Below are 24,530 nucleotides of genomic sequence, written 5' to 3' on the forward strand. Positions count from 1 at the left end.
TATGTATATAGTAAATACAGTTGATATTATTCAAAATAAATTTGTGCTGTAAGAAAAAACATCTTGAAATTTTTTCCGAGGTGTACATAAAATTAAATCTTTTTTTAAAATTACAATTTTTTTCAATTTAAAATGTACTATCTACTATCCAAAATAACTGACATATTTTATAATACATATATAATACACACAAACACACATAAATATATATATAAAACTATAAACAATATATTTCTTCAAATATATTTTATAAATATAAATCATCACTTAGGTGGCTCAGCGAAGGTTAATAGATGGAAGCAACTTCGCATTTCAATAAAAAAAAGAGGACAGTAAATTTTGATAAAGCATAAGATATTTTTATAGTCTTTGCAAGTAAACATTCTCGCTCTTGTCGCGTTTTAGCCGCCTTCTAAGAATTCCTACTAAGCCGGGTTGTCTAGGTTTATTAGCAAAGCGCTTTTCTGAACTGAAGTGTGTCTTTAAATCATCGATAACATTTTTTAAACAAGTTCACGAACTTCAGTAAGAAAAAATGAAGTAAAATATCTTCAAAAATATAATTGCCTCCATTCTCATTATAATTCTTCTTTTTATGTTTTTTTTTTTTTTTTGAAAACACATATTTCAAACTCCATTAACAGTTTAGGAAAAATATAAGGCACTTGGAATAATTTTAAATGAAAATATTCAGCTGTTTTTAGTAATAAAGCATTAACGTTTTTCTTTCATTCATTTATTTGTTTTTAATTTAATAAATATATAAAATATTACTTTTCCATTTACTTTTTCCTTTCTTTATAGAAATTCAATTGATTTTTTCCTCTGATTTTCAACGGGTACGAACAAGTTACCGTTTAACAGACAAGTTCACGCAAACAAACTAAACTAAATATATATATATATATATATATTATATATATACATTAATAATTCTTTAATATGTAAATGTTTGGTAGAAAGAGTTACTATTATACTTTAGTGATAAAAGATGTTGCAAACTTCTTTATAGAAATGAGTACATATACATCTTTAGATTTTAAAGTTAATTTCTAACCATCAGTTACAAATCTTTTGTTAACATTAAAGTGAAAAAACATTTTATAATTACATTTTTACAAAGTAGTTAGAGACATTTTTTTTTAACTTAATTATTCTACATTAAACAAATTACAAAAAAATTGGTCTTTTAAATTATAAAGACTTTATACAAGGCATCTTTCCATCAAGCGCACTACCTACCAAGATTTAAAATTTAATGATATTATCAAACCGGTTTTATTATCGCGGTTTATAACATCGATGCAGTCATTAGGAATAAAAAAAAAATGTTAAAATAATATCTATACTTTCAATTATATAATAATTTATGACGATTAAATGTATAAATATGATGTTTTAATATTTATGATGATATTTAATATCTAAAGTTTACACCAGGCGATGTAAAAATATTTATTAATATTTCAATTTACTTTGAGATTTTAACACCGACAGTTATGTATGTATATTTCTATTTAATATTAATAATTCAAATTCGGAATTAATATATAATGAAAAATATAATAAATTGTATAACAGAGATAACACAAAAATAACTGTTTTCAAAATTTATTAAAAAAAAAAAATTATAATAATTTTTAAAAAAAATTCGGTTTTACGTAATAATTTTGTTATTTGGTGGTATAGCTTAGTATGCACATTAACTCTCTATTATATGTTGCAGCTATTTTTTATTAACAAATGCTCAACATCAGAAATATAAAATGAATTTTGTTCTTTATGTTTTCGTACAGTCAACTCAAAAAATACATAACTATTCACTCGGTATTCTCTTACAACAGTATAAGTTTCACAAAATTGTACGGTACAAATGATTGATTTTGTACTTCGTTCTATTTTTTTCATCAATCCTCTGTTGTCATCTTTGTTATACTCGTATTTCTCATTTAATGATTATTCAACATCCCTAAACTTTTATTTATTCACACGGTAGGCCCATAAAATTTACTATTGTTTTAATTAGTTAATTTAGTAGTTTTTAAACATTATTTCGTTTCTAAATCAAATTTATTATTAAACCTTCATATTTTACTTTTAAAAAAAACACAATTATATGTGTTGTTCAGCTATATTATCCTAACCCTTACGTTATTAAAATATAATCTTAATTTCGAATTTACTAATAAAACGTAACAATTTATTTGTAATTTTTATTATTTTCATTACACTATTTTTCTATGAGTAATATTTTATGAAGAGAGACAATATATGCATGACAATCTCGAAGCTAATATTTTTTGATTATTATATATAATATAAACTGCTTACCAATATATTACTAATTTACCTCGAGCGCTTTCGACTATTCTGTCATCTTCAGGAGGAATTATGATTTATTATTGAAATATATAAAATTATAAAATCCACATAATTAAATTAAATATGTAACAATTCATCGTCATTAGTAAAAGTTAAAATCTAAGTCAAATTAACTACATCCGTATTGTAATAGTATCATAATTGTTATGAACTATTTAGATAACAATTGTGAAAATACTACTATGTAGATAGATATCCACAATCTACTTATTTCTTAACAATTCTGGCACTATTACAATACGGACGTAGTTAATTTGACTTATTTTAACTTTTAATTTTAACTAATGATGATCAATTGTAATATATAATTTAATTATGTGAATTTTATATATTTCAATAATAAATCAAAATTCCTGCTGAAAATGCCAGGATAGCCCAAAGCGCTTGAAGTAAATAAATAATATGTTGGTAAGCAGTTTATATTACATATATATAAACCACCGGGTTGGTCTAGTGGTGAACGTGTCTTCCTAAACCAGTTGATTTGAAAGTCGAGAGTTTCAGCGTTCAAGTTCTAGTAGAGGCAAATATTTTTATACGGATTTGAATACTAGATCGTGGATACCGGTGTTCTTTGGTGGTTGGATTTCAATTAACCACGTGTTTAAGGATTGGTCGAACTGAGACTGTAAAAGACTACACTTCATTAACACTCATACATATCATCCTCTGAAGTAATACCTGACGACGATTCCCGAAGGCTAAAGAGGAAAAAGAAAGAAGTTTATATTATATATAATAATTGTATTTTACCAACGGTGCCATGTTAGAAAAACTTCATCTTTTTGATGTTAAAGACTAGGTTAGAAGGCTCAAAAATTACTAACCTGTTAGAACTGGTAAAATGAAATACGTGTGAACACAAGTTAAATGACAGCTAAAACGAATCAATGAGTGATCGTTTCTCTGATAGAACTGTTTAGAAATTTACAATCGAACAAGTTAGCTAGTTAATGAAGAATAGGTACTATTAATGAAATTCGTGAACTTTTTATTATAAAACAAAGTTTTAAACATCAGAAAATAAGGTTTTTAAACGTTTTTTCGTTCAAATTAAACTTTATTTTTGGGGTAGATATTTTGAAAGAATATATAACCAATTGAATATCATGGTATTTAATCTGTTGTATCATTGGACGATCATAACTTCCTCTTAAACGGATGTAGTTATTGCATTATATCTTAAGCAATTTAACAGAATTAAGTAAAATACTGTTTTCAGTTATTATTAAAATTTAATAATTTGAAAATATCCTTTGCCCAACATTTTATTTTAATAATTTAAAATTTTATGCAAACAGAATCATCGCAGATTCTTCTTACTGAAAAAAAATCTATTAATTCATTCCGGTTAACAAAGTATTTTGAAAATAAACAACCTTATATTTTTGATAATACAAATAAAGTGATTGCAAGGTATTTGAAATAGTTATTACCAAAATAATTTATTCTGCGTAGTTTTTTGTCTCTTTTTACATAAATTTTGTTTATAATCTTTAAGTATTGCTGTATTTTATTAATGGTCTTTCTAACAGAGCTAGAATTAAGTATGGTGGACTGCTTCAATCATCGCATCAAAGTAACTTTTATTTTTCCTCACATTTGAAGTATTTTTAAATTAACTCTTTTACCAGATAAATGTTTTTTAGGATAGAAACTATTCCACGTACACTTATAATTACTCACATTTTGTAAAACCTATATTCTTTTAAATTAGATTCTTTTTTCCACTAGACTAAAGTGTTTGTTTTTAATGAATTTCAAAGAAGTAAGGGTCAGTTTTATTTTATTTAACCGTTTATTACTCAAGATAAGAACAGAATTTTTTTATAACAAATATTTTTATGCACAATACTAAATTATGATTTTTGTTTAACGTTTACTTTTATTACTTACAAATATAAATTATTTAATAAAAAAAAATTCAAAGATATTTAACATAGACGATACTTCTTTTTTATTGAATTACGTGGGTTAACAGAACAAAATTTGACATTCAAACATTATTTTCAATGTAAATATAATTTGTGATAAACAGATTAATAAATTATTTAAATAAAATTTAATGTTAACATACGATATGCTGATGATACATGTACATACATTAAATGTATTAAAATATTCACCCCAAAAATAAAGTTTAATTTAAACGAAAAAAGTTGTAAAAAACTTATTTTCTGATTTTAAAACTTTGTCTTGTAATAAAAAATTCTGGAATATGTATTAAACGTTCATTTTTATCAAATAAATTTTCAAATACACATTTTGAAGTATTTCGAGATAATAGTTTAATCTTTTTAACGAAGAATGAATGTAACAAAAAATGAATATAAATAACATTTATTTATTTTCATAAACTTTATTAAAAATAAACGACATAAATAATAAAGTTAAGAACCTAAGGGATAAAATGTGTATTTCTCTCTGTGTGTGCGTGCGCGCGCAGTGTTTAAACTTCAAATTATTATTGTTGAATGTATTTATAAATATTAATGTAATGAACAGTCAGCAGGATATAGAAGAATTAAATTCAGAATAAATCGGTTAAATAATAATGTATATTAAAAGTACGTTGCAGTGAATTTAGGTTACACAAATAATGCACGCAGTATATTCGAATTTTAACATAAATTAATTTAACGTCGAATCAATGAAATAATAAATAGATTGAATAATAGTTTTACAAATATACTCGTAAACGATACCGACATTTTTTGTGAAATTTTACACAAAACATATTAAAGTTCAGCGAGTTGCGTACAAACTTTCATATATAATGACAATAATCGTATATATATTTATTTTCGTTTTACCTGACCAATGTCAAACAATTCCTTTAGGAATAAAAATCTTCTCACGACTAAATTTACTGAAAAATTCAGAACTTTATTATTCTTTAACTATTTACTTTTTTTGTAAAAATTATCTCAGTCTTTTTTTGTTTTACAAATTTAATGCAATATTTATGAAAAAATTACAGTATATTTTTCTCTCCTAAATCTTCAGTACCGATAAAAACTGACAGTTTTTCTCAAGGAACCTCAAAGAGATACTGTAATTCAAATTTATTTAAACTAGGTTTAATTGTTGTTTTGGTTTAGTTAGATTATAATTACGGATGTCTATTTTTACATATTTTCCACATTATATGTGGAAAAGAACTTACGGGAGTCTAAAAGTGTAATTAAAGATAGTTTTTATTCTTTTCATTCAGATAAACATACAATTACAAAAACAACTGTAAAAATGCATTTCAAAATTTTAAATATGTTCCATAAAAATACTGCCAAGTATTTATTATAAAATAGAATTATTTCATTATCAAATGTTTACTATTGGTATATATATATATATATATATATATATATATAACTTTTAAACATATATATGTTTAAAAGTTTATTCATTTAAAGACACATAGTGATCACATATACTGATCAGCTATTTTTGTGAAGTTGATCAGTTGCCAAGTGCTTGTGTGATTTTTTATTTTAATTTTGTAATTTATTATACGGATTGTGATTTTAAGTCAGAGATTGTATAATTTAATGTGTAAGATTTATGTTTGAATTTTATTTTATTTTTTAGTTGTTTAGACATTGTAAGGCCTGCGCTTCATAACCTAGCAATCAAAACGTTGCTACGAACCAACTTCAGGCTGTACCAAATAGCATCCGATCAACAAACAGCAGCTGCTTAGCGTTAAACAGAAAGCGTGGACCATTAAAATGTTCCAAAAATGTCTACGGAAGTCTTTGCGAAAGAAGTTAATAAGAGATGAGCTCATACAAAATAGGAGTGGTTCCTCGGGAAATAATAGTGATACTGATATTACAGACTCCATAACGTTCAATCCATCACAGAAAACTGTACCATGTTACGCACACCAACGGTAACTAAAACAATTCCTGAAAATTACATACCTCTTTTAAATCGATTTGATCATCTACCGAATACCAAATGTACTATTCAATAAAAGGAAGAAGTTAAACCTCCTCCAATAGTATTACATGGTATTTCGGATATTACGAAACTATATGAGTTATTAGAATTGGTGATAGACATGGGAGAAAACAATGTACGAATTATAAATAATAAACGACATTTGTCGAAGGATATTGAGTTACAAGGAAGTAATTCATTAGGTACGAGAAAATAGCTTATCATGTTCCACCTATTAAGACATTCTTTCACAAGACTTGATGTAGCGCTTCTCGGGTAGTGTTAAAGAATCTTCACCATTCAATCCCACTTACTGTTAATCAGGATTGAAAGTCAGAGACACAAAGTTCGCAGTAACAAACCCCGGTGACGCTCGCCACCGAGTAACAAAAGAGCCGTTGACCAACTTTTCGTGAATCTGGAAGCTAAGGATAATACGAGTAATAAGTATGTGTTCGGAATAAAGTACTCAGCTAATTGTTGCGCTGTATTTGAAAGCCCAAAGAGGACTCTGGGACTGGTTCAATGTACGAGGTGTCAACAGTATGGTCACACTAGAAATAACTGCATGAGACCAAACCGCCGTGAGAAGTGTGCAGTAGAACAAAGGACTATTTGTGCTTTATGCTATGATGATCACTTTACAAAGTATAAAGAGTGCAAGGTTTATAAAGAAATTCATTAAAGAAAAGAAAAAAAGAGGAGTTATGCTCCGACAGACATTCTTATGAGATCTCAGGGTCCAAGAGACAAATGCTACAACCTAGATCGTGGTGATTTCCCGTCTTTAGGACAGAGTAGCACAAGAAATTCGAATAATAGTAACTATAACACTTTTATGAATATTTCAATCCTCATCCCCGATCCGTCGATGATGTGATGGGAAACTATAATAAGAGTTAAATTTCACTAGATAAATTTGAAATGCGAGTAATATTGAGTTCTTGGTTTAACTGATTGGGAACCTGCTAAATCTGTTAACAAAGGTAATTTCAAAAGTTTTTGAGGAGAAATTACCGGAAAATAGCAATATGGAATATCAATCGGTTCTTTTTCGGAATCCGATAGCTAATTTTTTCTTTCGAATCAGTGGGTACATGGAGGTATTTGCAGAGAAATTACAAATATAATCTAACCAAACTTAACCTATGCTCGCTTCGCTGGCTAGCATATTTTTTTATTTCTACTTGTCAATTTTATTCAAACATGGTTCTTCCAAATGTACCTGAGAGCGGTCCAATATAAGCATTATGATTATATTATAAACATACAATAAATTATAAATATTACCTAAACAAACTTAATCTACGCTTGCTTCGTTCGATAATCTTGAGTAGCGAGCGTAGGTTACATTTGGTTAGAATACATTTATAATTCCTCTGCAAATACCTCCAAATACCCAGTAGTTGAATTGAGGATAAATTACATTTCGACACAGGGCTGAAGTGCACTGATGATGTGGATGTAGCTACAAGTTTCTTAACCGCTGTCATGCAGGAGGCGGCATAGTACTCTACACCGTTGGAGGTAAATGGAATACGACAAGGTGCGGACTATTCCAGCGAGATTATGGACCTAGTTACATTAAAGAGAATGAATGTTTAGAAGTAAATGATAACCGGGTTAGGGAGACCTGAGAACAAAATGTCAATGAACAGGAGATTGAAGGTACTAGTAAATATGCACAGGAATAAATCATTTTCGTAAATATTACTGTAAGGAACCTCCTAGCAGACGTACAGTTTACTCTTGGCAGTATATATTCATTGAAACAGGTTGTTCTGTTAAACGTACAAAATCTCCAGGATGCCCACGGATCCCTGAAGCTGCTGTGGAACAACTCAGAGAAAACTTTGTACGTAGTCCGAAGAATTAAACTCTACGTGCATCACGTGAGAATAGCATTCCACAAACAACTGTTTGGCGTGTGATACGTAAAAGATTGCACTTGAAACCATAAAAACCAGCCATGGTTCAACACATTATAGATGACGACAAATTTGCTCGGTTAGAGTTTTGTGTGGAAATGATGGATAGAATTGCAGATGACAAAACATTTTTACAGATGCAATTTTTAGTAATGAGTCATCGTTTCAAATCAGAGGCAAGGTGAACACCCATAACTGCCGAATATGGGATAACAAAAACCCTCATGCAGCATATTCGTGAGAGGCCTAAGGTCAATGTTTTTTTTGCCATGAGCAAACAAAGACTGTACGGCCCGTTGTTTTACCAGGAGGCAATCGTAAATAGTATCGTTTATCTAGATACGCTTCAAACTGTTCTAATTCCTCAGTTAGTCTATGATGACGAAGATGGACGCTATTACTATCAGCAAGACAGGGCACCACCTCACTACCGCCTAGAAGTCCGAGATTTTCTTGATACTCGATTCCCAGGTCGGTGAACTGTTGATGAAGATCCAATTGCACGACCGTCTCATTCTCCAGATTTTGCCCCGCTAGATTTTTTCTGGAGGGGTTTCATTAAAGATCGGGTATGTACCTTTACCCGCTGATCTTATTGAGCTAAGGCTCGAATTAACACCGCACCTGCAGAGGTAATGATCAATATTGATCATTACCTCTGATCAATATTGGGTGACAAATTTGATGTGATTTTCTATGAAATGAGACTTTACCGCATCTGCAAGTTACCTCAATACATTTTTATACGCCTTTAAAGTTGTGAAGTTCATTTTGGATCACCCGCTACATTAAAAATACTATAAAAATGAATACGTCCTTAATGTAAAGCTATGAATGGGACGAATAGGGTATACATGAAAGTCGTGTGAATACATATCGTATTCACATATACATATACATGATCATGTCGTATTTTCAAGCTGCCTAAACTCTGTTTTATATATTATGAATAATTGTCTTTTAATTATATTCTGTATATATTTGTGACAGCACTCTGCTAAATTTTCATTAAATATTAATAATAATTGAATAATTAGAGAGAGAGAGAAAATACAGAAGAAATAGATTTCACTTGTTAATTTAACTTCATTTTCATGTAACCTATAGTTCACAATATGAAACTACTTTCATTTATATCAAAAGATTTATTTAATATTTACACGGAAATATATATATTATATGTATTATAATATTATTATAATGTATTAATATTATTATTATTATATGTATTTAGTATTCTAAATACATATAAAATATTACGAAATAAATATTGACCATTACAACAAATTTCAGGAAATAAAAACTTTAATAAAATACCTTATCTTACCTTTTCCTTTTAATTTATAATACTATATTTACATGTATTTATATTATTATTATTATTATTATTATTATTATTATTATTATTATTATTATTATTATTATTATTATTATTATTATTATTATTGTCAAGTAACGATTTCAATTTATTTAAGCGTGAATATATTTAGGTTAAGTATAAGAAAAATCAAAAGTTAGCATGTCTACAAAATAAAATAAGGCATGTAGTATTATGAATTATTTTCATTCTCTTAAAATAAAACAAATTCGTAACGAGGGGTTTCTAATAATTTTTAAACAGCCATGATTTTCATAAACATATATATTTCATTACGTTCAGTCGTTTAGATTTATGTGGAAATTAACAGACATGCATTTGAAAAAATGTCTAAGCATAGGTACCCTAATTATTCATGGGTTCACTATTAACAATAGTAAGTATATAATAACGATAGTATTATGTTCGTGGGTCTCTTATTTAGGCACCCTGGTTGCTGTTATTAAAATATGAAAAATGTAAGCGATTAAAATTATCATATTGCAGCTATAATTAGTTAAAAATTATGATTGCAGTATTATTTAGTCAATGACTTTAATTTTATATAGGTTTAAAATATTTAAATAATTCAGAGAAATGTAGCCTATTATTTATTTCATGCTATAACACTGGAAATGCTTAGTAAGTTACTATATATATTACCCATAGACAAAACGACGCTGTTTGCTAAAAGCAGAGAAAAAATTAGGTAAATGATATTTTTTAGCTTGGATATTAATTATTAAGCTGGACAACTTTAATTAGCTTGCATAGTGAAAAATTGGAAAAAGCGTTTTTCAAAAATTAACAAATGTAAAATTTAATACGAAGAATATGAATACAAAATACGGGTAACAGATCTAATTCTTATATCAAATTAATCGATTAAATAAAGGTACTTACTTGTCTTTCAACAAAGTTTTTAATAATATATCCGTGTTATATTTGTCCATGGAACGAATCCGTGAGTTATTTTTTATGACGAAATGATTATCTAACCAAAAGCGATGGCATGACTATAATAGCCAATAACTGTCAATAATAAAAATTAAAAGTTAGTAAAAAAAAAAAAAACAAAAACAGAATGTATAGTTCTTAGAATTGGCGAATAAATTTTAAAAAACTAAATATATTCATATGTTAAATTTAACAAATTTGCTAAAGAGGTTTCTCTAAATCTAACACTACCATCATCAATAAATTCTTAAAAAAAGAAAATTTTCAAAAAGATTTTCTGAATTTTAGAGGTCCAGGACTTTAGGGGTCCAGGAAAAAAAAAGAGTACATAAATTTACAATTAATGTGTTTCGTCCCTTTCACACCTCATCAACTGGTTAAAATATTAGTATAAAAATACGTAAAAAGAGGAAACTGGCTGAAAAAATCCCATCCTATCAATTCCTATTTAAAATAAAACCAAAAATTATGTATAATCGGATGTTAAAAGACAAGTAAAAAATAAACAAAATATGTTTCCTTATATCTATCACGTCATTAAAAAAAAGCTGGCAAAGTTTTCCATGACTTTTCCAGCTAAGTCAGTTAATAGTATAACTTGATAAAAGGATAAAATTTATTAAAGTAACGAAATAGACTATTTCTAATTTTTGGCTGGAATGAAATGTAGGTGTCAAAGCTACATTAATTATTTTAATGGTCCTCATACTATTGACTGGAAATAAAAAAAAAATATATATATTTTTAATAATAAAAATCAAAAGAGTAAAAAATATAAAAAAACAATATGAACGTTTTAGAGGTGCGTGTGGGATAAATTTTAAGAAACGTTTTAGATAAAATATTCATATATAGGTTAAGCTTCACAAAGTAAAGTCTCTCTAAAGAGAGCTTAAGTAACGTCTCTCTAAATTTGACATCCCCTTCAATAAAGGCTAAAATAAGAAAAATAGAATTTTCAAAGAAATTTTCTGAATTTATGTTTGGAGACTATGATTATAAATACATTGGGTAATTATTTAGTTGAGGTGTCTCACCCCGAAATCACAAAAAAAAAACTTATCAAATTCATTCAAAATTAATATTTATTCATTTAATGGTGTATTTTGGGTGTCGGAAAATAGAAAATGAGTAAAAATTTACATAGTGATACAAATAACACATAAGAAAATGAAAATCGAAAAAAAATACTTATAGTGAAACATTATATTTAAAGATATAAACATGAAAATAAATAATATAATCTAACCAAACTTAACCTACGCTCGCTAACCTTGACTAATCAAACAGTAATAATGTTTTGATTATTTAAGTAAGAAATAATTAATAAGGTTAGGTTCAGCTCTTGATGATTGCGGTTGCATTTTTCTTGCTCCGACTATTCGTGATTATTATTGCAGTTTTCGTTAATAGTTCTGATTTTTCGTTTTGTGGTACGTTTTTGGTTGTTTAGTGATGTTTTTAGTAGACTTGTTGCGTTTTTGTTGAATTTAATTTTTTTTTTTTTTTGTTTGTATTAAATGAATAAATATAATTTTGAATGAAATTGATATGTTTTTTTCTGATTTCGGCGTGAGGCACCTCAACTAAATAATCACCAAAAATTTTAGACATATATATTGATTATACTAAGTATAAACTTTCCAAAAATTTTTTTTTTAATATTTATCCGAAGGGTTTAAATAAAACAAAAGAACGATACACAAAACTTTTTGATTATTTATGTATTCATTGTCGGTGAAAATATTAGTTTTAATAAAGTTTTCTAAAATGCCTTACAAAAAAATGAAATTGATTTTTTTCACTCTACCCTGTATGAATTTTGAAAAAAAAAAATATGATCGATGCTCCATGTACAGAAATATTTGAGTCAAATTGAAAGAAAAATCGGTTTGGTCAACCCCGAGATATAAGGCCAAAAGCAGTGCGACACATACACACCTAAGCACATAAATACGATTTTTGGTCTAGCTGAACTATTTGAAATTAAAACGTAAAAATTTGAAAAATCCATACCCACATTTTAACATGATCACCGTACTTTCCCATTTAACGTATAGCTATCCCTAGGAAAGTAAAATAACTTGACTAAGTTTCAATACTTCTTTTTTTTATTAGTAACAGAAAATTACTAATGTAAGTGTAAGAATATTAGTGACAGCGCCACAAAAAAAAAGAAAAAAATTAAATTCAGTTATACTTTAGTTGTAGTTTGCAAAATGCGTTAGGACAGCTGATGGTAATACAAAAGATTTTATGAAGGTCAGGACTTCAAATAAATAAAAATAATAAATACAACTCATTTTTAATTGTCTTGTGCGAAAGATGTAGTGATTTCCTCTTATTTTTTTGTAAAAAAAACAAACCTCTTTCTCAAAATTTCTGAGGTATTTTTTCAAGAGTTTACTGCTGGTACTTATTCAGCAAAAAATATCCATATGGGTGAGAAACGAATAATTACTTACGAATACTAACTACTAATAATACTTACGAATAATTACTTCTGTTTAAGGAATTTATTTACCCGATAAATATAGTATATTTTCGATCATCATTTAACTAAACAAAAGATAAAATTAAGAAAAAAATCAAAACTTTTTTCGTAGATATCTACCGCTGCTACATATCTACAACTTGGATACAGTACCATGAATAAGATGTTTTTTGTCCAACAGAAAGAGGATACATTAAGTTTTTACATTCCGCTAATTTCTCGTGGCTGCTGCTGGATTAGCTATCAAGGGCCGACTCTGGCGAAGGAGGAATTCTCGCCAACTTTGGCTAGATGGTACGGAGAAATAAAATACCCAGAAGTGACCAAAAACTAATGAAGGTGCTAACAGCCCTGAAGTTAGAAGAGGAAGACTTCCCAACGACGAAAGGGGCGGATGAGCACAGGGATATAACCCGAATTAAATCCAAGGTAGATAGAGCTCTGCAAACTGGAGAAGAAACAGTCTGTCTAGGAGAATGGAATTCTTAGAAGAAAATCCACTGGTCCTCCAGGTTGGAGGATGGGTGTGGTGTTAGCAACTCTACCCTTGTAAAGAGGACTGCTACGAAACCAAACGATGAGCCTCAGGTAAGAATTGTAATTATGGATAACGAAAATAGTCACGTAAAAACAAACGAGATTGGAAACGGAAACATTCTGTTCTTATAAATATTGCATTCTGGAATGTGCAAGGCCAATAACACACCGGCTTCAGGATGCACCAAAGGATCATCCTGAAGCGATGGGGGTGATAACGATGATGGTGAAAGGCAGCGAGAGATAGGGAAAATTTGAGACGAATCGTGGAGGAGGCCAAAGCCCACGCCGGGCTGTTGCGCCAGATAAGAAGAAGAAGATTTTACTAATCTGTCCTAATTGGGGCGTTGCAGTTGTTGCTTTTTCTGTAATAATAATGATTATTTACAGTTCAGAATTAAAATATCACTCGTAGCCAAATATCACCTGCATATTTAAGGGTTTGATTTTTTTTATATGACTCAGAGAAGAGGGTAATGAAAAAACACTTCATCATTTTCAATAGTAAGTCAAGCATGGAATCGTGTTATTTTTAGATGTAGCGATACTATTTTAGTGACTGGCGTGCAGAAACACGTAATTTTGTTTTATAGAAATAACTATTATCATTTCAACAAGAATAAAGAAAAACGGTAAACTTTATGAATTATTAAAAAAATAAATTCATCCGGTAGAATAAACCATATAAAAATATTTGTGCATTGGTGTTTTTCAAATATTTTTCTGTAATCATAAAAAGTGTTCGGATTATATATATCCAGATAAGTTACAATTTAATATTATATTTCATAAATTATAACGTTTCAACAGTAATATCAGTTATTTTCTGAAAAGAGTACTCTAGGAAAATTAACTTTAAAAAACACTTATGTACGAGAACAGTCAAATATATATTTATTTCCAACTATTATTCTATTTTATTTTATGTTTGTCCTTATAATCAGACACTTTAACAAACTACTAGTTCGGTGAGAATTCACCCATATAAAAGAATCAACGAAGTGCACTATAATTATGCAGAACGATTGGAAATTGTAGGACAGTACTTAGGTTGCCGATTTGGGTCGGTAATAAATTCTATAAACATATGTTACAAATGCTTTGTTTTCAAATTACGACTAGAGAAACATCTTACCCTGATTTCTGCTCCACGGGTAAAATGAAGCCTTAAACTTAAATTCTAGAGAGAAAATTAAGGGATAAATTTGATATTTTATAACTCCGAAAAAATTGTTAGAATGCCAAAAAATGGGGTAAATTAACCTTTGTATGTTAACAATAAATCTACTATGTTTAATTCCAAATAAATAAAAAAATTTGTTGAGAATTTATATCTGAGAAAAATTATGAAGGTACAATCTATAGAAAAAAAAAATCGACTTTAAAATGAATAACTGCGTTTCATTACAGAACATATAATTAAATCAATAAAGGATTATTTAATGACGTAACTTCTAGCGTTATTATATTACGTTCTTTAAACAATATAAAAATAGGCATATAAGTAGAGAATTTTTCCAAACTCCAAGAAATAGTAATAATTTAACGTACGACTAGAATTAATGTATTTATCCATCATTATCAAAATCCGTTTCATTTTCTGTTACATATTTTCTATAAACGTTTATGCTTTTAATTTTAAATTTATAAAAACTAAATAGAAAATTTTAGTTTAATCTGAGTGAGAATACAAATATTTTCTGAGTAGACTGAAATTATTTATTCATAATACCGACATGGATCCAGTAACGCTACTGTTATATTGTGTATCTGAACTACATATGCCGTTAATAAACAGTTCAAGTCTACGTAAATCAATAAGAAAACTTTACAAACTATCTGCAATGTCATGATACGCAAGTAACAAACACCTACATTACATGATTTCAATCCAAAAGCATATCAATATCCTCTTCTCAGCAGGGAAGCATAAAGTCTTGCGCCTAGTAAACTTTAGAATAGAATTAATTAAGAAGCTTGTAAGTGACGTATATACTTAATAACTGTTTAGCAAACAATTATTTGAAATTTTTAACCCTTAAATATTTAAAAAGTTATTTTCAAGATTTTTTGAAAAAAAAACAAAAATTTTATTTACAAAAGTGACAATTAAAATTAACCACTCCGACCTCCGGGGCTTAGTATGTAACGTCTCTGCATTTCGTGTTGAGGTCCTGGGTCTCTTTCTGTTTGTAAATATATTTTTAGTAGTTTTTGTATCAATATTATGAACACAGAAATTGTAACATTAGCTCAAAAATTAATTCACATCCAAACATGTGATTCTAATTTATTATATTATGACTAAAAAAATTTACCCGGTTGTTTTTATGGATCTTAAGAAGTTATAAAATAAACAACAATTATAAAAAAATAAATAAATAAATGAAATAATCCGCTATTTGTTGTTTAACTTCTATTTAAACTTTCATTTGTTTCATTATTGCTGAAATTCATTTTAAAATTGAAGAAGATAATATTTTATATGGAAATAAGGGAGTATTCGCTCCCACTTTTTGACCTGATTTTAGGTTTCAAGAAAGTTTTGACAACTATGATTTTTAAATCGTGTAACAATAAAGAGAATACATCTCTACTAATTAAACGTATATAATCAATATTGCAGATTTTCACGTCTCAGGAACAAAAAAAATGAGGGGAGAAAAGCACGCTGATCTTGCTTGTGGTTAAGACGCATTCACAATTAAAGGCTAGAAATGGCAACACCAAATGACAATGCAAAATTTGAATTACCGTATTTATTTTGACGGGCATCAATTAATAATATTACATAGTTAAAATAATTGACGGATTCATTGATAATGCCTTAAGAATATTATAATTTACTCGAAGTAAAGGTGACTACCATGGAGAAATAAACTTTTTTAATTATTTAAAATGGTTGAAAGAAAAGTTGATACCAAGCCTCCTGACAAGATCTGTTTTTATCATAGATAACTTGCTAACTTACTGCACTAAAAATGTCGAGTGCTGAAACTGCTTCATTTCGTAGTTGTAAACATGTAATACAGATTAGCTGAATGAAAAAATATTCCTTTGCAGAGTTTTTTTTAACTCAAAGCGTTTTGCTCTTGAATTTTATTTCTATGTTGATTTTATTTCCATATCAAATTAAATTAAGTTTTCCTTTTTTTAATTAAAAAATGTTAGGTTTTTTATAATTAAATATTTTTATGTTTGAAACGTAGAGAATGTTTTTCCTATTAATAGGTTCGTGTTAATCGATATGTTGCTCAGATAGATTATTAGAATTAAGTAAGAACAACACAAAAGAATATAACATTAACGAAATATTATTTCAAGCTGGACATAACAGTCGTACATTTTTCCCCTTCCACCTCGACTTATTCCCTGTAGAATGTGAAAAATTGGGTTATTGTTTATAATGTAATGTTAAAGAAAAAAAGTTTATAATTGTATACGTAGAAAAGTTTCCTTTTACAGTACTAACAGTGTAGAAGAAAATTGTGATTTCGTTAAAATGAAGAGGTTCAAAATAAAGAAGTAAAGTCCAAAGTACTAAATAATAGATCTATTTGTAATTATTTAATACAAGTAACGAATCAGAAAGTTCTTTAGAGCATTAACGCCACATCACGATTTTTTCGATATTACTCAATTCACCATTGGTGGTAACTTATTTCATTGTTGTTTTCTATACTGTTGGTGACAATAGTACTAAACCATGATTCACTAGAATAATTATTAAGTATATTAACTGTTTATTATTTAAGTATTTAGTTAACTAATCAAGTACTACCCTACTTAACTTCAGTAACTATGTTTGGATAATATAACTGTGGGGACTACTAGTATAATTTTGTTATAGTTATTGTCTTGTTAGCTTTTATAGGTAGATTTCTTAAGAAAACTACCTATAAAAATACCTATCAAAATGGATACAGAGGTGGTCAAATGGAAATTTCCGTTGAAATTTGAAAACCGAAATTTTTCGCGCTCATAATACTTCCTTTACTTCATACAAGGAGGTAAAAATCGAGATTTGTAAATAAGAGTTAATTATTTTAATCGGTCCCAAATTATTTTATTGGTAACTAGTCCCTGGTTATTGTATTCACTGATGTAACATAGCAGATCAAGAAGAGTAGGAGGCTTAATTGGTAAATCCACTGAGTTGGTCTAGTGGTTAACTCGTCATCGAAAATCAGCTGATTTCGAAATCGAGAGTTCTGAGGTTCAAATCCTAGCAAAGGCAAGAATAACTTTTTACGGAATTGAATACTAGATAGTGGATACCAGTGTTTTTTGGTGGTTGGGATTCAATTAACCACACATCTCAGGAATGGTCGACCTGAGACTGTACAAGACCACTCTTTATTTACATTCATACATATGAAGTAATACCTTACGGTAGTTCGGAGGCTAAACAGAAAGAAAAAAATAACCCTCAAAGTAAAAGGTTACATATAGAGAATGTTTTTAAAGTGGTGGGCTGCTATACTTTTTCGAATCTCTAACTGCAAAACCAAACAAAAATATCGTTAGGAAAAATGGTAATTTCTTCATCGTTCTCCTCCTGTCCGCCATTTTGTGATTTTTATATAAAAATTTACATCTCATGTTTTGATGGACGAATCACGTTAATATTTGGTAGGCGTCTTGGTAATAAAGTTTTAAAATTAGCAAAACCTCAGGATTTTAATACCTTCGCAAATTACAAAATAGCGACCATGTTTATTTTTCAATCCGTTATATCTCCATAAATATTAGTTTTATAAAATTCTACGTTATTGGATAAAATATTAAGCATTTATTTCGAACAAAATTGCATTTGGTGTTTGAAAATCGGTTAACAAATGCCGAGTTATGACGGAAAATTGATGTTGTAATTATGTCTTTGTTTTCATATCCTCCACTTCATGTTCAATTCGATGAAATATTGTTATCTCTATTCTAATATTGTAAATTAGTATCAAATATTTAAGTAATAATTTTTTTTCACACTAATAGACCTAATAATTATGACAAAATTACAACATCAATTTTCTCCCATAACTCGACTATTTAACAAATTTAGAAAAATATAATGTCATTTGTTTCATAATAAAAGGCTTAATATTTAAGCAATTATATACATTTTGATAAAACTAATATTTATGGAGATATAACGGATTGAAAAATAAACATGGCCGCCATTTTGTAATTTGCGAAGGTATTTAAGTCCTCATTTTTTGATAACTTTAAAATTTTAATAACCAAGAGGTTTATTAAATATTAATGTGATTCGTGTATCCGAACTTGAGATATACATTTTTATATAAAAATAACAAAATGGCTGACACGGGGAGAACGAAGGAGAAATTGCCATCTTTCCTAACGATATTTTTTGTTTAGTTTTACAAGTAGAATCCGAAAAACTATAGCCAGTCCACCATTTTAGAAACATTCTGTGTGTTTTTTGTTGTTTATATTCTAATGTCGACACATTACAAAATACAAATATAAACGAGTGTTCGGTGTAAAGTAATGAAAAATATTATTACATTTGCCTTTTAAAAATTAAAGAGATAAAAATTTCAATTAATAGAACGTAATAACATTAAAAATGCCTCTCTTATAAAAACAAAATTTATTAACAAAATATACGAATAATACACTTGTTATGACACGCTTATAATATATTACAATATGAAAAATAAATTTAAATTTAATATTTTATTATAATAAAATACGAATTGGATAGGGCAGCTTACACTCTTTAATATCAACCTATCATTTTATATTTAAATGACTTAAAAATAATACAGTGAAATTTAATAGTTAAAGGTCCGATGTTTAATTAATAACGAGGTCATGGTTTTAAATGGATTTTTACTCAAAATCAGTAAAAATTCTTTAATAATTAAAAATAAATTAACGTTTTTATTTTTATGTAAAATATCTATTTTCCAAACCGAAGGAATTATCCAATTTTACTAATACAATTTTCAACAGGGGTTGTAAACGTGTAAAACCTTCCCATATTAAAAAAATAGTTTATTTCATTATATTTTTGGACAATCTAATGTTTTAGGTAGATTTCATAAGAAAATTACCTATTATAAAGGGTACCATGATTCGACTACCGGAAAATTTGGACATATCTTCGCGTTTCACATCCCCAAAACCACCGTTAGCGCAAACGTATATATATATATATACACATATATACATTTAATATATATTTCATGTAGACCCGATAACTGCCATAATTTTACGCCAATCACTTTCAAATTATTCATTAAAAATAACTCGTCAGAAAATCTCGTTGAGTTCGTTAACGACTAAAATCAGACTATGGGAATTAAAATGGGGGGCTTTTTCGAAAAAAAATTCTATAACTTTCTTTTTAAGTAAAATATCGAATTTGTTTAAAGTTCCTACTATTTTTTGCATAAGGGTCTAGAACTTATGGAAGTAAAGTTTTTTGATATCACCAATCATTGGCCCAGGGGGTGGAAAAAATAAGGTTTTGAAGACAAAGAAAATCATACCTTCCTGAATAGCCACAGTATCGAATTGGTTTAAAGTGGTCGTTAATTCTCTAAACATTACCTAAAACTTTTGTCTGAAACAAGTTTTGATATGACCAGGAATGACCAAAATTTTGCTGGAATTGTAAGAAGATGGGCTTGTCGTATACTAAATATGTGAAACTTTTATTCACATGAAACCAGTGTCTATTGAGTAAATTTGAAGGTTTTCTTAATTTTAAGTAGGAAATCTTTTTTATTCCCTATTTAGTACCGGTGAAATCTACCTACTTGTAACTAGACCGCTGCACAAAATAAGAGTGTTACAGTTTCATAGCTCATACTTTTTATTTTTTTAAAGTTTGCTGAGAAAAAGTTATTCATAATACTTTGATACAGCAGATCTCTCGATGATAGAAGTTTTTTGAAATATAACTTACTAGGTTTTTAGATTAGTTTTAATTACTTCTATTTGGATAGAATGGATTCTATGTAAGTCACAATCCTCAGCATGCGCCTATGCAGTAATACCATATCTTAAGATTGACTCAAATAATACGTAACATACATTTTTTTAAATATAATTTCGGGGGACGCCGGCCTCCATGGCGCGAGTGGTAGCGTCTCGGTTTTTCATCCGGAAGTCCCGGGTTCGAATCCTGGTCAGGCATGGCATTTTCACACACGCTACAAATAATTCATCTCATCCTCTGAAGAATATATAACGGTGGATCCGGAGATTAAAAAAAAAAATTGGGGAATGAAACAGTAAATGATACATCTTATGTACATTGTTACTTTGCATTGGAGCAGATTAACTTGCTTCAACGAAAAAGATTCATTAATAATAACGTCTAAATATTTATGTTCGGATTTATAAGGTAAAAATTGCAGGAATTTGTATTACTCGTATTTTGCAAACAAATACAGGTATGTGTTTTTAAAACTAATTTTTCTTTAATTACTGTTTTATTTTTTTTTTAATTTTTGGGATGTGCATTACAGCCTTCTTTTTTCATTAATAATTAAGCGTTGATCATGAGTACAGTGAAACAATGCTTATGATCTTTTGCATATGAAATACAGCACGCATTCATAAGAAGAATTTGCTATGACTAGAGCAACATCATTAGCGAAATGATATAACCTACAAAATTTAAAAAAATATCCGTACCAATTACACAAAGATCTCCTGAGTGACACAGGAATCTACGTGAGTTTCTCGACTCGGTCATTTACAAAATTTTGCATAGAAATTTATGTTAGATAAATAGTTCTGAAACTAGGTCAGCCATACTTCCACCAACCCAAATTTCTTTAATCTTCCTCAGTAATCTGAATGAGAAAGGACATTGAAACCTTTAGAATAATCGATAAAGAAAATTAAAACATGGTTTCCCTTATCCAAATTCTCATTTATATAATTAGATAAATCTACAAAGAGTTTATTTACATCCAGGCCTTCCGGAACCCAAACTTACTCCTTCCAAGAAACCCATTTTCTTCAACATATTTATATAATCTTTTATTTATACAGGTTCAAAAATTTTATCCAGATCCAAAAGAATAGAAATCGCCCTATACAGTAGTTTGACTCATCACCATGAAAACCTGATTTATAAATTGGGCGAACTATAGCAGTTTTCAGAATATTAGGATAAATAACTTCTTTAAATGAAGCATTATTAAAATAGTTTGTATAAATGAAGTATTTTAAAAGTCAGAGTAGTGACTCTGTGGCGTATAGTTTTCTTTATTATTATTTCGAGATATTCAGTAACGGACACAAATTATATTTATCAAAACATGCATTACGTTGCCATGTTCTTGATAAGCAAACCAGTTAGTAATTTTCATATTATATACATAGCATGTCATTTACTACATAGGCTGATTTTTAAATGTTGAAAATTATTTCTGTTTATTTCATGTATCTTTTAAAACCATCATTTCTAATAAATGAATTTTATGCCCTGTTATCAGCCAATGCTGTGCAACAGATAATTTCTCTGTCCTTCTATATCTGTAATGAACCAAGTCCTTCTTTATTATAGGTTCAACACTTTTGTTAGTTTGCCTTATGTATCTTAAGCAATAAATTTATAAACTGTCGTTATTTAATTAGCTTTAATTTAGCGTTTAATTAAATAATTTTGACAGAATAATAAGTAGTATACATAAGACAATAGAAAAAAGATCAAAAAAAATTATATGAAATGTAAACCTTTCAGACAGAAAAATCGACAATACATGAGGTAAAAAAATAGTGTACGAGGATTTTGTAAAGTTTGTCACAGAAAATCGTTGAAAATTAAATGGATTGATTTAGTAAGAAGCGAAGAATTCTTTTAGATGAATTTATCAGGGATAAATTCTAAAGCAGAACATTTTAAAGAGAAGAAATAAGTTTTGAGCTATATATTAAAGCAATCATCGTTAAATAATTTGACTGTATGATGTAAAAACAATTAAGAATTAGAAACATTTAATTGATAGTTGAAACTAAGATTTTAAGCAACTGATGTAGAAAGAATGAGACAGATATATGTACTAAAACGACAACGAAAAAAAATGGTGAACTAAAAGTTGAGAAGTTTTTGTTACAGAACAAATTCACCTAATGATTAAACAAAGTTTTTCTACTTCTAACTTAACAATAAACTCTTTTCTTATCTTGGAAACAGGTTTTAAAAAATAAAAGTTTAAATATTTAATCTATGAAAATTTTATGAAGAATATATGAATTGTCTAATGTGCACTAAAATGATCAATTTTTAAAATACCCTAAAATCTTTTGAAACGATTAAAAATGAAAGAATTTGGTTTTTTTTACGTATTAATCTTGAAAATGTTAAAACAGAATGTCTGTGTTACTACCAAATCTCATGTTTTATTCTTAACTTTTCTCCCTTAAAATAGCAGTAACAATCTTAAGTCGTAACAAACCTTTTCAACGACTTACATTTCAAGGTAAAGAAGGGGTTTATAAAGAAAATAACAGAAGTTTTACTCTACGAGAAATGAATTAAAAATAAATCTCAAAAACAAAGCTAATGTAATTTATTTTGAAACAAATTCTTACGCGTCAACTTCAGTTAATACAATTTTTTTTTTATATCAATATTGCTTAATAGCATAATCTAAAAGGTAATCTTTTTTAATAATAAACTTTTGAAAATTTGTAGATTATGAAAGTTATATTTTTATACGATTTTTGTTTTTATACAGTAGAAAGTTTCAGAAAAACTAGACTAAACTTAGTTAGGGTAATTAAAATTTAAAATCGATTTTTTCAAGTTTTTAGTCACCAATGGTTGGATTCTATTACAGAATTTAGAAATAACTCACACCTTTAAAACATACCAATTTTTAATTACTTATTTTGTGGTTGTTATTAGTGTTGGGATTTAAAGGAAAGAGTGATCATTTTGTAAATTTTTAATACTAATGAAAATTCGTAAGAAGCAAAATTTCTAGTAATCCTTCAGTTTTCATATTTGTGACTACGCCCAAAAAAGAATTATAAAAAATAAATAATTAAAGTTTTAGACTTAGATATTACGTAAATGAAAAAAAAAATCGAACAGATTTTAATTTTGTAAAAACGAGTTCATTATGTTATAAATTTAAAGAAATTTTCAATAAAATTTATTAATAAATAATGATTAAAAATTAGTATTTCAAACATAATAAAATCTAAATAACTCGGTGTAGTTAGATTATTTTAGTTTTTTTGCTTTAATAAAACCATTTTTCCAGAGTCATGATAAAATGATTTAGGTATATAAGTTACTAACCCACCGCGTTGGTCTAGTGATGAACGCGTCTTCGCAAATTAGCCGATTTCGAAGTCGAGAGTTCCAGCGTTCAAGTAATACAGTTACTTTGAATACTTCATTGTGGATACCGGTGTTCTTTGGTAGTTGGGTTTCAATTAACCACACATCTCAGAAATGGTCGACCTGGGACTGTACAAGACTACGCTTCATTTACATTCATACATATCCTCATTAATCTTCTCAAGTAATACCTGACGGTGATTCCCAGAGGCTAAACAGAAAAAAAAGGAAGGTATATCGGTTACTGACGTTCGATAACATAAGTTTCCTAATATCAACGAAAATAGGGTAAGGCATTATTTATTTCGTTTAAATAATGTAATTTTTATATATATAAATATAAGATACATTATTATATACTTAGGATAACATAAAAACAATCTATGATTGTCTCATGACAAAATATTATAATCATCAACAAATACAAATAAATACATTTAAACAAAGAACAAAATGAAAAAATTACAAGAAGCCAACATTAATCTGTATTACTCTAATGGAACTAAAAAAAATAATTTTGAAAGTTAAATTAAAAATATGAATATAAAGAAATAGATATGTGTAAAATTTTGTTTATGCCTTATCTTTAACTCTACTGTC

The 24,530-nt window shown here is 28.1% G+C and overlaps 1 protein-coding gene and 1 long non-coding RNA gene across 4 annotated transcripts in view; both read right to left on the reverse strand.

Annotated features, from left to right (window-relative positions):
• The window catches only part of LOC142322109 (zwei Ig domain protein zig-8-like), a 705,864-nt gene that overhangs the window by 395,345 nt on the left and 285,989 nt on the right, over positions 1–24,530 (reverse strand). The window lies entirely within an intron of this gene.
• LOC142322111 (uncharacterized) overlaps positions 1–24,530 on the reverse strand; it is a 143,588-nt gene that overhangs the window by 90,725 nt on the left and 28,333 nt on the right. For both annotated transcript variants that reach the window (XR_012755777.1, XR_012755778.1), the window contains exon 2: positions 10,513–10,641. This is a non-coding gene — a long non-coding RNA (uncharacterized LOC142322111). The remainder of the gene's footprint in view (positions 1–10,512; positions 10,642–24,530) is intronic.

The sequence above is a fragment of the Lycorma delicatula genome, chromosome 3, assembly GCF_047948215.1.
Source record: "Lycorma delicatula isolate Av1 chromosome 3, ASM4794821v1, whole genome shotgun sequence".
Lineage (NCBI taxonomy): Eukaryota > Metazoa > Arthropoda > Insecta > Hemiptera > Fulgoridae > Lycorma > Lycorma delicatula.